The sequence below is a fragment of the Macaca thibetana genome, chromosome 18 (assembly GCF_024542745.1).
Source record: "Macaca thibetana thibetana isolate TM-01 chromosome 18, ASM2454274v1, whole genome shotgun sequence".
Taxonomy (NCBI): domain Eukaryota; kingdom Metazoa; phylum Chordata; class Mammalia; order Primates; family Cercopithecidae; genus Macaca; species Macaca thibetana.
This window is the reverse complement of record NC_065595.1, coordinates 38,883,035-38,896,539: the sequence shown is the minus strand read 5'-3', so window position 1 is coordinate 38,896,539 and position 13,505 is coordinate 38,883,035. Positions and strand designations below refer to the sequence as shown.

General features: G+C 39.2%; 1 pseudogene; it reads left to right on the top strand.

Moving 5' to 3' along the window:
- Positions 1-1,417: 1,417 nt before the first annotated feature.
- LOC126941249 (UPF0235 protein C15orf40-like) lies at positions 1,418-2,246 on the top strand (annotated as a pseudogene).
- Positions 2,247-13,505: the final 11,259 nt, after the last annotated feature.

Below are 13,505 nucleotides of genomic sequence, written 5' to 3'. Positions count from 1 at the left end.
CCTCATTTTAAACTAGACAAAGCAGCATAACTTTTTTCTTTCAAAATGATTGACACTCAAAAGGTAATACCCTTTAAATTCCTCCAATTAAAGCAAATTTAATTTTAAGTTTAATTAAAGGAAACTTTAATTAGAAAGAAGATTAAATTTTAATTAAATTTCTCTAAAATCTTCATACCGGCCTTTACAGCTAATATTTCTGTCAGAAATCAAATCCCTCCTTAATATTCTAAAATTCTTTTCTAGCATTTTCCTTCGTATTAAAACAGCATCTCACCAGCTGTACCTGCCACTGTGAAAATTATTCCCATCTTAAAATACTGGAAATACAACGGAGAAACCAAAGTCTCCCTGGGCAGAGAAGGAAAAACAACATATTCTATTATTGATGAGATTTTTATTTTCCATCTCCTCCCAGTCCTTTCTGAAGCGATTAGGTGTGATGGGCCTGCTGTGAGCCAGTTGTACTGCATCCACAGCATCAACAAATATTTATGGAACACCTACTGTGTGCATGGCCCTGCACTAAGTTTCCTGTCTAACAGGGAAATGTTAAAATCCTAGCTCAGCCAGAGACACTAGCCGACAGAGCCTAGACGACAAGCTACACCTAGTGGTTTCTTGACGGCTGCTTCGTTCCCAGAGTCAGGAAGAGAAATGCCATCTCCTCCCAGCTGGTCCAGCATCTTCCCCCTGCCCCAAGCTACTTGATGCTAGCGAGAAAGGCCTTGAATGAAGAGACATAAGTCTCAGATTCTAGACTTAAATCGTCATTAGATAACAATATTATCTTTGGGAAAACCCTAAACTTTCCATTTTTCACATTTCTCTTTTGTAAAATGGGGTAATAAAACCCAAGGATGTCATAAGGATCAAATGAATTAACGTAGATAGAAAAAGATTCTGAGAACGGCAAAGTGCCGGTTAGTGTAACTTATGAGGATATTGCTGACTGGCCTTCCCCTTCCCCCCGCAGATTCTGTCTGCTTTAAACACTCTAGCTGGGTCCTCAGCCGTCCCCGGATGTCTTCCGGTTCATTGATTGCTGTTCTCACATTCACCATGATGTCAAGGTGGTTCTGTTAATCTTCCTTCCCACAACTACCTCCTGTTACCACATTGCGTGTCCTCATTCCTTTCCTCTCAAGACCTCTTCTTGCTCTCTGTCAACCCATAACCAAGCTCAACTCCTCCCAGAAGCCAGCACTGAGCAGAGCCCCGGACAGGGAACATTCCCTTGCTCCTGATACTCCTTTAGACACGCACCCTCCCCTAGACTGCTCTACGCTCTGGATACTGACATATAGCAGAGCCCCTGCCTCCAGAAATGTGGAACATACTTCAAGACCCCCCGCAGAAGAGTGAAGTTAAAATAAAGTGAGAATAACGAATTTCATTAAGGCCTCCCCAGGCAGGGATGCCGGGGCTTGGCAGCGGGCTGAGGCAGCTCAGGGCAGCATTGAGTACTCGGGGCTCCACTCGGCTCCCTCTTGGCACCAAGATGCAGAGGAAAGCTGGCGCGATGACGAAGGGTAAAAGCCAGATCCAAGAACCAGAGAGACCACTTCCTCCCTTAGGTCCTGTGGCAGTTGTTTCTGAAGGTTGTGTCACCATAGCCATCCATGCCAAACCTGGCTCCAAACAAAATACTGCAACAGATTTGACAGCAGAGGCGGTACATGTGGCTATCGCCAGCGCCTCCATTGGAGAGGGAGGATGATGCTGAGCTTTACAGCGTATCTGTCCAAGGTTTTAGAACTCAGGAAGAGTGATGTGGTTTTGGATAAGGGTGGTACATCGCATGAAAAGGTAGTGAAGCTTTTGGCCTCCACAAATCTAGAAGGAATCTTGAGGAAATTTACAAAGAAAGCTGAAAACAAAGCAAGAAATGGAAAATACATCCTTGAGAAACTTCTATTGCTAATGATGAAGAGGTCATTACATGCACATTCAAATATATATATGACTCCAAAAAGTAGACATTTGAAAAATAATATATGTTGAACATAGGTTCTAAAATCCCTGACCCTAAACAGCCTGGAACCTGTTACTCTGATTTCATGGCATTATAGAATAACAGAGCTGGAAAGAATATTCAAAGTGACCTGATTTAACACCTTTCATTCTCTGGTGGGGCTTCTGATATCCAGGAGTTGACAGACTTGTTCAAGATCATAACATGCAAGATGGCGACTCAAACCCAACACCCTTGACTCCTTGTTGAATGCAGTTTATCCAGCTTGTAAATTAAAATTACCATATCTCCACGACAGTTCTGGAATTCTGGGGATTGCCTTCTAATCCTGTTTACAAGTAACAGAAAACCTGTTACACTGTTCTGTAGTGTTACCTTATATTTTAAAATGCTTATGTAAATGAAAGAAAATAATTTTTTACATCTTTTAAAGACTATATTGACCATTTTATAAAAAAGTAATGAATAATCATGACTTGTAATTAAATGTGAATTATATGTTTGAGAAAAAAAAGAATTTCATTAAATGAAAGCTATCATGAATTTACTTGACAGGAAGAAAAATCTCATCTTCACATGTTTCTAGGTTGAGTTTCCCATCCCTGTAAAGAAACCGTGCTAAGCTCTGTGCCCTGTACTCCCTGTACATGTCAATCACACACGCCATTTCCTTCAGTTCTAATACGTGCAAGGGCCTGTGATGCATGCTCTGGAGAGAGGTTCTCTAACTTTATGTCTTATTATCCCCTAACACGCTAGATGCCTCCTCCCCAGGGTGCCTTTCGCCCTGGACCTGGAACACCACTGTCTCGTAAATCCTATCCTCACCCAATCTTCAAGATCTCAACCAAACCCAACCTCCTGGAAGTGTCTGACTCCTCAGCCCTTTCTTCTGAATTCTTGAATTCCTAGGGTTTGGTGACACAGGATGAAGTATTTGATACAGGATTTGGTGTTGTTCTTTGCTATACCCTGTGTGTCCTGTCGGTCTCCTCACCTCGCTACAGCTTTTCCAAGGAAGGATCTGTGTGTTTTGCTCTTTCGGAAGCTCTTGCTGTGCTCAGGCTGCTGCTGCAGGCATACTAGGGAACCAATAAACACTTCTTCCTTAACTGTTTTTTAAAAGGGAATAGAAGCCCTATTCTACTTTGTCTACTGGTGCAGGGTACACCAGAGATGTAGCAATTCTCACAAAGCCGCAGAGACAATGATGACATGAGCCTAGAAGCAAGCAAAAATGAGTGATAGACGGAAATAGAAAATGGAAGAACAATGAAGGTTGCTTAAATCAGTGAGTTTAGCACGAGATAGAAGTGAAAATACGGAGGCTGACTTCTTCTAGAAGTGTGTAGGAGTTTGAGAGACCCCCAAAGTGAGATCTATAAGCCAAGGGCAGAGACCACAGAGAAGATTGTGTTTCCATGGCCAGCTCTCGGCCCGGAGCTCCATCATTCAACTGCGAAATGGGTACAATGTCATTCTCACACTCCTACTTTAAGGACTTTTGCAAGACCTAATTATTTATTATTCATAAAAGGCTTTGAACTCTTCACATGAAAGACACCACGAGAAGTTCAAAGAATGAGTCAGTATCATTATTAGCTATAGTTCAACTCAAAACGAGAGGAAAAAATATGACCATTTTCAGTGCACCTGTCAGCTTGGTCTTTTTTATCATTTGTAAGATTTTTGTGGCTAAATCAGAATTGCTCTTCATTACTTTTTCACTGGCAATTAAAAAAAGATCAAAATGGGACTTGTAACAAGGAATCTGAATGCTAATTTTTGCTCTCTGTAAAAAGGTAAAACATACGTCTCAGAAATATCTTGGGAATACTTTTCTATTTAGACTATCAAGCATTTCAGGGAATAGGTGACTTTGCTGCCTCGGAAAAACTGGAGCTCAGAGAAATGGAGGAAGAAGGTAAAACTCAGCAGTTTTAAATGTTGATTTTTTTTTTCTTTTTTATACCAATTGCCAAACCTCCAAACTGCCAAAATTGTGGAACACTTTTTCTTAAGCTGAAGTTCTGAATAGAACTGTCGTTCTCATTATCATAATACTGCCAACAGTAAGTCCTGACATATATTCTCTCTCCTTCTATCCACCGTCCCCCTGCCCTCACCAACAGCACAGTCTTTGGGAGGTGAGTTTCTCGAAGTTCCAATGGCACTGGAGTTTGATCATTTTCTTTGCTGTTCCGTCTCAAGCTTTCTTTGGGGTTTGTTTTCCATCAGGGGCTCACGTCTGCGGGTCATGTCCTTCTCTTGCTGAGGTCTCTGTTTGCCTCTGGCTTTCTTTATTTCTTGCCTTTTTCTTGACCTGTTTTTTTTCAGGAACACCTTTACTGAGAATCTGCTCACTTCAGTCTTTAACAAAGCGAGAATTAGGACCAACCACAGTCATTGCTCTCACCTCTTTCTAGCATTTCTCCTTTCTCTCTGACATACATTAGTTCATTCACCAAAGTGAACATGTGTGTTGGAGTTGCAGATGGAGATTAGGGATGAGCAAAATGTGTCAGTTACTCAAACACCCTATTTCCTTCTCTGTCTTAGATTAATCCTTCCTGGGAACCTGAATATGAATTTTTAAATAATGTTTAAAGATGACAAGTGGAGAATAAGTTGGCTTGAAAATAAACTGCCAAACTAGAATACTTTCTGCTTTGCCTGCCAAAACTGGGAGTTGAGATGGCTCTGCGCATCATTATCCTTCCACAGTAGCAAATGCTGTCTAAACAACAAAAGGAGGTGAGGTGGCCCACCTGGATGGACTGCTAGGTAACAATCCATATTGTCCCTGACCCAAAAGAGTCGTAGGATCTTGAACTGTGCTGTGGGCTTATTAGTAATTCACCAGAGGCTTTGTATCCATATTCAGGGTATTCACAAGTATTCTTTAAGGGGCTTTTCATCCCATAGCAATAATTGGGTACCACATGACTACTCAATCTAAAATATCTTGAATATATGTTTAATAATTTCTCTCTTTCTATAAATTATTTCTCCAGAATTTGTTGTTGTTGTTTTGTTCTTGTTGCTAGGGAGATTTATATAATATAAACAACAAAAGGACCCCCATTTCAATAATACTTCCTTAAACATAATAATTTAAAAACAACACTTAATGCTCAGAGAGATACCGGGGATAGTAACAATGAGAAATGGACCTTTTAAAAGACTCCATGATATTCTTTTTTCTTTATTCTCTGGCTCAGAATTCTATTTCTAGGAGAATCTCTGTCTAAATGTTCCACTTTAAACACACATACACAAGCAAATACCCTGTCCACTCTCACACCCTATACGCAGATAAACATGGTACTTCTTATTAGCTTCATTTTTAATACAAGTCCTTATTTTCAAATTTCCTCAGACATTATTTTTTCCCTTACAAAACACTATACTCATCTCCGACTTATCATCCATAACCAAACATTTGAAAAAAAATTACTCAACTATTATATCCAGCACTAGACTGGAGATGGGTGACCTATATTCTGATGCCAGCTTGCAAATAATTAGTTTAGTGACACAGAATAATTTACTCTCACTAAGTCTAATTTCTTCATCAGTAAAATACAGAACTTAACTCTCTTGTCTATTTACAAGGTTGTTGTAAGAAATACTTGAAAACTGAATATAAATTTGAAGTAGAATGCTTATTATTGTCCATATCTACCTTATGGCATCTCTGCTTCTGCCATCCTCTGTTGATTGCTACTTCTCCCATTTATTATTCACTCGTTCATTTATTCAACACACGTTTATCATATACTAACTCTACGCCAGGCAGTGGGAACTCGCAGGCACATGGAGAAGACTGGTATCTCAGCTGAATATGGCACCCCTGTATGAGAAGTACCCAAAGTTCTGGAAAGGCACCTACCCCAGAGGATGAAAACATAAAAGGATTCGAAGCAGTTCATCATTATATATATTACGGAACAGACATGTGCCTTATCGTGCTTTCCATCTCAGTCACTCACCATTCATTCCTCTTTCCTAATAGGATTTTCTTTTGAGGAATTTGCTCTTTCTTCATTGGCCAAGGAGCAGACTCAACCAATGCTAATTGGGTTCTGACCTAACACACAAAATTTGTTCTATGGTGGTAGAGAACCTTCAAATAGTAGTAATTTACTGATTATTGACACGGCCTTTGACCAAGCTTTCTCTGACGTAAGACTGTTGCAATCATTACACGTCTTGCTCCTCTAGAACTGGCTCCATTTCTACCCTCTTCCAAGCCTGGTTCTCAGCCTTTTATGTGAATTAGCAACATACTCCACTAAATATGATTTTTCCTTTAGGAGCTGGAGTTGCCTACAACACGACAAAACTATATGTTAAAAAAATACACCTATATGCTAAATGTACTGTGTCTTTGTGAATATATCTGAAATATACAATCCTAAGGGCTCAATCCATATTTATTCATTCAACCAACAAATATTCATTGAGCATATGCTATGCATCTGGCACTGTACCAGCTCACAGTCAGGACAGGACAAACAGTTAACAGGTAATTAGAAGGATAATGTGTGGGAAGAAAAAGAAGCTCCTATTGAAGATTGTGGTGGCAGACTGGAACTGAGAGAAGGCTTTCCATGAAGAAGTCATGTTTTTCCTCAGACATAGGGGATGAGGAGGAGTCTGCTGGTTAGAGGAAATGGGGATGGAGTTCTAATGCGAGGGAACAATAGCTCCTCCAAGGTAGAAAAGCATGCACACAGCTTGCTCCTCTTCATTTCGTGCATCACCAAGCTGCAAAGCAAAGGGATATCAAGAGGAAGCCAGGAAGTAGAGTGTTATTCCTAGTCCTACAGCTAATTCACTGTGAACTTGAAAAGACAATACTTTTTCAAAAAAATTGCAATAGTTTTGGGATACCAGTGGTTTTCAGTTACTTGAATAAATTCCTTAGTGGTGATTTCTGAGATTTTATTGCACCTGTCACCTGAGTAATGTACGCTGTACCCAATAGGTAGTCTTTTTTCCCTCAACCCCTCCCAAGCTTTACCTGCTGAGTCCCTAAAGTCCATAACACCACTTTTATGCCTTTGCATCCTCATAGCTTAGTTCCCACTCATAAGTGAGAACATAGATATTTGGTTTTCCACTCCTGAGTTACTTCACTTAGAATAATGGCTTCCAGCTCCATCTAAGTTGCTGCAAAAGACATTATTTTGTTCCTTTTTATGGCTGAGTAGTATTCCATGGCGTCTATATACCACATTTTCTTTATCCATTCATTGATCAGTGGGTACTTAGGTTGGTTCCATATCTTTGCAATTGCAATGTGCATGTGTCTTTTTCATAATGACTTCTTAAATACCCAGTAGTGGGATTGCTGGATCAAATGATAGTTCCACTTTTAGTTCTTTAAGGAATGTCCATACTGTTTTCCATAGTGGTTGTACTAATTTACATTCCCACCAGCAGTGTAAAAGTGTTCTCTTTTCAGCACATCCAAGCCAACATCTGTTGTCTTCTGACTTTTTAATTATGGTCATTCTTGCAGGAGTAAGGTGGTATTTCATTGTGGTTTAATTTGCATTTCCCTGATGACTAGTAGTGTTGAGCATTTTCTCATGTACTTGTTGGCTGTTTGTACGTCTTCTTTTGAAACATGCCTATTCATGTTTTTGCCCAGTTTTTGATGGTATTATTTTGTTTTGTTTGTTTGTTTGTTTTGCTGATCTGTTTGAGTTCCTTGTAAATTCTGGATACTAGTCCTTTGTCAAATGCATAGTTTGTGAATATTTTCTCCCACTCTGTGGGTTGTCTGTTTACTCTGCTGATTATTTATTTTGCTGTGCAGAAGCTTTCTAGTTTAATTTGCCCTCATATATTTATTGCCGTTTTTGTTGCATTTGCTTTTGGGGTCTTAGTCATGAATTCTTTGCCTAAGCCAATGATCAGAAAGGTTTTTCCAATGTTATTTTCTAGAATTTTTATGGTTTCAGGTCTTAGAGTTAAGTCTTTGATCCATCTTGAGTTGATTTTTGTGTAAGGTGAGAGATAGGGATCCAGTTTCATTGTTCTACATGTGGCTTGAAAAGGCAATTACTTTTGTATGCCTGTTCTCTTGTCTGTGAAATTAGGTTGAAGAGAAACATAATTTGGATGGTTTCTACTATTTTATGATTTTGTATATTTCTAATGTCTAGTATTAGATGAATAAAGGATGGGGTGTCAGTCTCCTTTCTGCTGCTCCCTGTGACATAAGAAGGTAATATAGGTACAGAAAATTTGCAGAAGTAAAAAGAGGACACAAAGGTTAAGATGAGTGGAGTGTAAAAGGAAGAAAGGCAAAAAGTTGTCAAAGATGCCTGCACTGGTTTTTGGTTCATCAATAACTAATCCTACATAGTATTTGTTTCTTTCTTGCTTGCTATTCATTTTAAGACAGCACCTCTTTCATGCTGCTTACACAATGCATTATATCTCTGTGTGGTGTGTCTCTGTGTTTGTACTCCTGTGATTTTTTTACCACTAATTTTTAAAATGGAATGCAGTTATAAGTAGGCCCAATGCCTCAAATCATATCCAAAAATTGGCAGAGTTGGTGATTCAGCATAACTGATGTTGATCCCATTGGATGAATTAATTACCAAAAATCCTACCTACCTCTTTAGAGAGAAATTCTCTGGGAAGTAGGGGGCATTCAGCCAAGAAATCTACCTATTGGTCATCAGTGAGGATGTGCATTTTCTCAGTTCATAGTCCTTTATCCCTAACACCATTCTCCTCTGAACGACTAAAGAGATCTGAGCAACGGACAGACCAGAGCTGGAAGATGAGATAAGTACACCCCAGGGAGGACAGCCCTATGACCAGAGAAGAAAGAAAATGGTCTGAAAAGAAACCACCCTAATAAGATCTGAACTTCCTTTGAGTTCCAAGACATAAGAAATCCTTGCAAATCACTTCCCGTGTAAAAAAATGTAAGCACAAGATTGTAAGGAAGTCTGCTTTCCAATAAAATTTACTGAAAGAAAAATGAATATTTAAAAAGCTTTGTTGATAGCTATGTACTATTCCCAGGTGTAAGAAGTAAAATCGAATTCAAACACGAGGTGAGCTCAGTTCCTACAAGGAGTTGATATAACCTCAGTAGTGTTAAGAAACACAACTTCCCAGACTGTGCAGGAAAAATATCTCACCAGAGGTCAGGAAAGCAGTGCCTCTCCAGGCATACTGTGGTGCACTCAAGACTGGGGAGCAGGACCTGTGGGGTCTGAAATGTAGCTTCATTCTCCCTGCTTTCATTCTCAATATTGCTCTTCTCATACACAATACATATCACTACCATTAAATCTTAGCTCACCCCTTTCCTACATATTGGAACTCCCTCTCCTTTTCTTCCCACTTGACTATGTACTACCCACCCCAAAGGTCAAGTTGATGTTTGGTTGGCAACCACTAGGAAGCTTTTCCAATTCAAACTAACCCTGTGTGGCATGTTTGCATCTAAATTCCTATGGCAACCACTGTATAATTCACTTATTTGGCACTTAAAGCTTTCTTATTTTATTATTTTGAATTAAATCAGGTAATTAATATGAAAATTCATTGAAACTTATAAAGTGATAACCCAGCATTTTTCAAACCATATTCCATAATAAAACAAATATTACTTTTTATTGAAAAAAAAAAGGGTTGCCTAGTAAGTGTGAGGAATGGGCAAAACTATTTATGGGGATAGAAATCAGATTTGTGACTGCCTGTGAGAAGGGAAGTGAGGGGGAAGAGGATTGACTGGCAAGGATTATGAGAAAATTTTAGAGAGTGATAGAAATATTCTATATGTCATTTGGGGTTTTGGCTACAAGAGCATATCCATTGGTCAAACTCACCACACTGTATATTCTTCTGTATGTAATTCTATCTCAGTGAAAAAGTTAAAAAGGTGTCTTTATCACAAAACTTCAAAAAGCTTCTATCAGGTTATTATACATCATAAACCTCCAGAAAGTGGATGCAGCACCTTATTTGTCCAAAGTACCCTTCTTTTCTAAAGTGTTCTTGAGATAGCAGTAATCTATGAAAAGCTCTATTCTATTATATCACATCTATTTTCTATTACTAAACTTGATTCTCCAGGGCAGAGACTGGTTTCACGACCCTCTGTACCCACAATTCCTGGCACAGGATCCCAGGGACATCCAGTAGATGTGCCTTGTTTCTGCTCTGGCTGAAGATGATGATACAGATGATAATGCAAAGTCTTATAATAAAGGTAAGCGTAACTAGCCCCAGGTCACAGCCTCAAGACCACGGTAATCTTAGCCCCAGGGAGCATAAGTTCCCAGCATGAGCTCTCTTGCTACAGCAACAGAATGGCAGGGGGAATATTTTGGTGCGAGGGTTCTAATTGTGGCTCTCAGGTCTTAGGATGTGGCTGCATTCTCTAATCATGTAGAAGGTCACGCTGCCAGTTTCTAAGAACTAATTCACTCATGAGACACCCATCAAACATTCTGGAGCTGGGCACTAGGGATTCCACAGTGAATAAAATGCAGTATTTGCCCTCAAAAAGCTCATGGTCTAGTGGGGCAGTGAGACAAAGAGATGACTTAAAATGCCATCAAGCAGAAGCAAGGGCTATGTGAGCACAGGGCAAGTGTAACTCATTTAGCTCTGGGAGGATTTAAGATACTGATATTTACCAGTTGGAGGTGGTGGTAGAAGTCATTCCAAGCTGAGAGATAAAGATAATAAGGAGATACGTTTGGAAAGTACTTTACATGTCAAATGAGTGTAACTAATATGCTTTATCATCTTACACAGGTTATTTATCTTTAGCTACCTCATGCCAAAATAAACATAACAGTTGTTTGTTTGTGTCTAGTAAAGCTGGAACATAGAGTTTCTGGGGCATGAAGGAGATATGGTTGGATGAGCTGGGGCCAGGATAGGAAGCTCTTGTGGATCATGTAAAGAAAACCAAAATTTTCCCCAAGACAACTTAAAGAGAGTGGCATGATCACATACATAGTAGAATGTCACTGAAGTCTGGATCACACAGCTAATTTCATATAGATTTGTGTTCTTCAAGTGTTTCCCCCCCCCCCCCCCCCAGAATATTAGTCTCATTTCCTCAAATGTATTGTAAACTACTTGAGGGCAAGATTTTTTTTTCTTTTCTTTATTTTTTTTTTCTTTTCTTGCTCTGTCACCCAGCCTAGAGTGCAGTGGTGCAATCATGGCTCACTGCAGCCTCAACCTCCTGGGCTCAAACAAATCCTCCCACCTCAGCCTCCCTAGTAGCTGGGACCACAGGCACATGCCACCATGCCCAACTGATTTTTTCACTTTTTTGTAGAGATGAGGTCTCACCATGTTACCCAGGCTGGTCTCAAACTCTTGGGCACGAGCAATCCTCCTACCTCGGCCTCCCAAAATGCTGGGATTATAGGCAGGAGCCACCATGCCTGGCAAGAGCAAAACTATTATCTCATGAAGTAAGCAGTGACATTCTGAGGCCACACAAAATGTGCTTGATATGTATGTCTTAATTAATGCTAATACTCTTACCTAGCTTCTTTCTAGATATCTTAATAGCATTTATAAAGTTTAATACTGTCACATTATAAAGCAGAGATCAGAAATACTAAAGCACAGAATTTTGTATTTTATACACTTTGCAAAGAGACACAGTTTTTATTTTCTGAAAGCCTTTACATTCGCCCTGAGAACATATAGGTGGGTGACTGTTGGAGAAGACTAGATAGTGAATGAGAAGGGCTGCTAATCAAAAGGTCAAGGTGGAATTGGGGAAGAGGAACCACTTAAGTGCAAGAGATCCCAAGAAAGTATATTATAAGGCAAGGAGAAACAAGAATGTGGGAGAAACTAAAAGTTGGCAGAGGGAAAAGAATAGGTAGAACTGATTAAGATGATCTTGGTTAAAGATCTATTTACTAGTGAGTACAAATTCTTCTTCTGAGACCAGGAGATTTAGTGTTCAAAGGAAATAACGAATACACAACTAAATTGAGAAAAATCAATGATGACTTTGTAAACTATTTAAGACTTGACCTGAGTGAGTTATTTTGTTTTGTTTTCTTTTGTTAATCGTTGCCTATAAGCAGAAACACATAACACAAACACACTTGGATTCTGATGTACCTCGGCCCCTCTTAGGATTCACAAGCCCTGTATATTGCCCTCTAGGCCACACAATCCTTCTTCTCCCTCACGAAGATAAATTTCACATCAGTCCGGCAGTCAGCCATCATCTATTCTCAGGGGAAGAGTATATAGCATGACCTCCCTTGAAATATTAGCTCTATTTACACGGGTTTGCGTGGACCACATTACTTATGAGTCACCAAGGGGAAATGGGGCCTCCGGTAGATAAAGTGATCAGCACAAACCTCTGTAAATAAATCGGAGATTTCAATGAAGGTCATGCCAGGCCTGATTTATTCCTCAGCACCCTATGAAATAATGTTGACCAGGTAAGTGGTTTTCATTTTTTTCCTCCATCCACATAAGGGAGAACTTTTTAGCTCTAAGGAGCTTGTCTTTTGTGTTACAATGAGCATCTCGCTAGAGAGATAATACACCCTGAAGGAAATAACCTTTCATTATTATATTAGATACTCAATAGTGAAAGGCCAGATCATCTAGCAAGAATTTTGTTAATTCAATCTGGTGGTACAAGTTCTCATAACAGAATTTTATGGAAGAGCTATTGCTCAACCACAGAAACTGTTTTTTATTCAATAAACAGAAGTGGAGCACCTTCCTTTAGGAAGCATGTAAAGAGTAGGAGGTTAGGCAATGTAAGGAAGATGAAGACGGCTACACCACAGTCCCTGAAAGCCTCCCCATGTGTCCATTGGAAACCCCCAACTATTCTGAAACGTCAAGAAAATGTCTCCGGCATGTTGATAAACCAATTTGCTAAATAAATAATCATTCAGTCAACCTACATGTATTGGGCGTTTTCTGATTACAAGACTTTATGTTAAATATTGGGACAAGGAAACAGGAGATGTGAAATGAAAACTGAAGAAATAATTTCTTACATTCAGAATCCTACAAGGCAGTCAAGTTTTATTGTATAAATAATCATTCCAGTGAGAAAAAAATAGCCAATCAAATTAGGTGTTGTTTTTGTTTTTGTTTTTAATTTTGAAGCTGAAAAGCCATGTATCTTTTTTAAACTGAATTTTCTACTTTTCCATCTGTCTTATTACACATTTCCCATATGTAGCAAAGAGACTTCAGGACTCCAGAGAATTGCCTTCTAAGAAGGAAAAAATAAATTCTTGAGAGAATTGTTGAGAAAGGTAAAGAGAAGGCTTGAAAATTCAAAGATAAGAACTAGACATTAATTGGTTCTTCACAGAATAAGATAAGATGTCAATAATGCTGAAAGTATGCATCAGGAATTCTCATTCTCCGTATGACTCTTCCAGGTTTGGTTGGAATTTGTAGCATTAATGGTAACAGCCCCTGCTTTGATTTATACCCAGAATCATGATAAAAGACATCGCTTCAGTATGTGAGG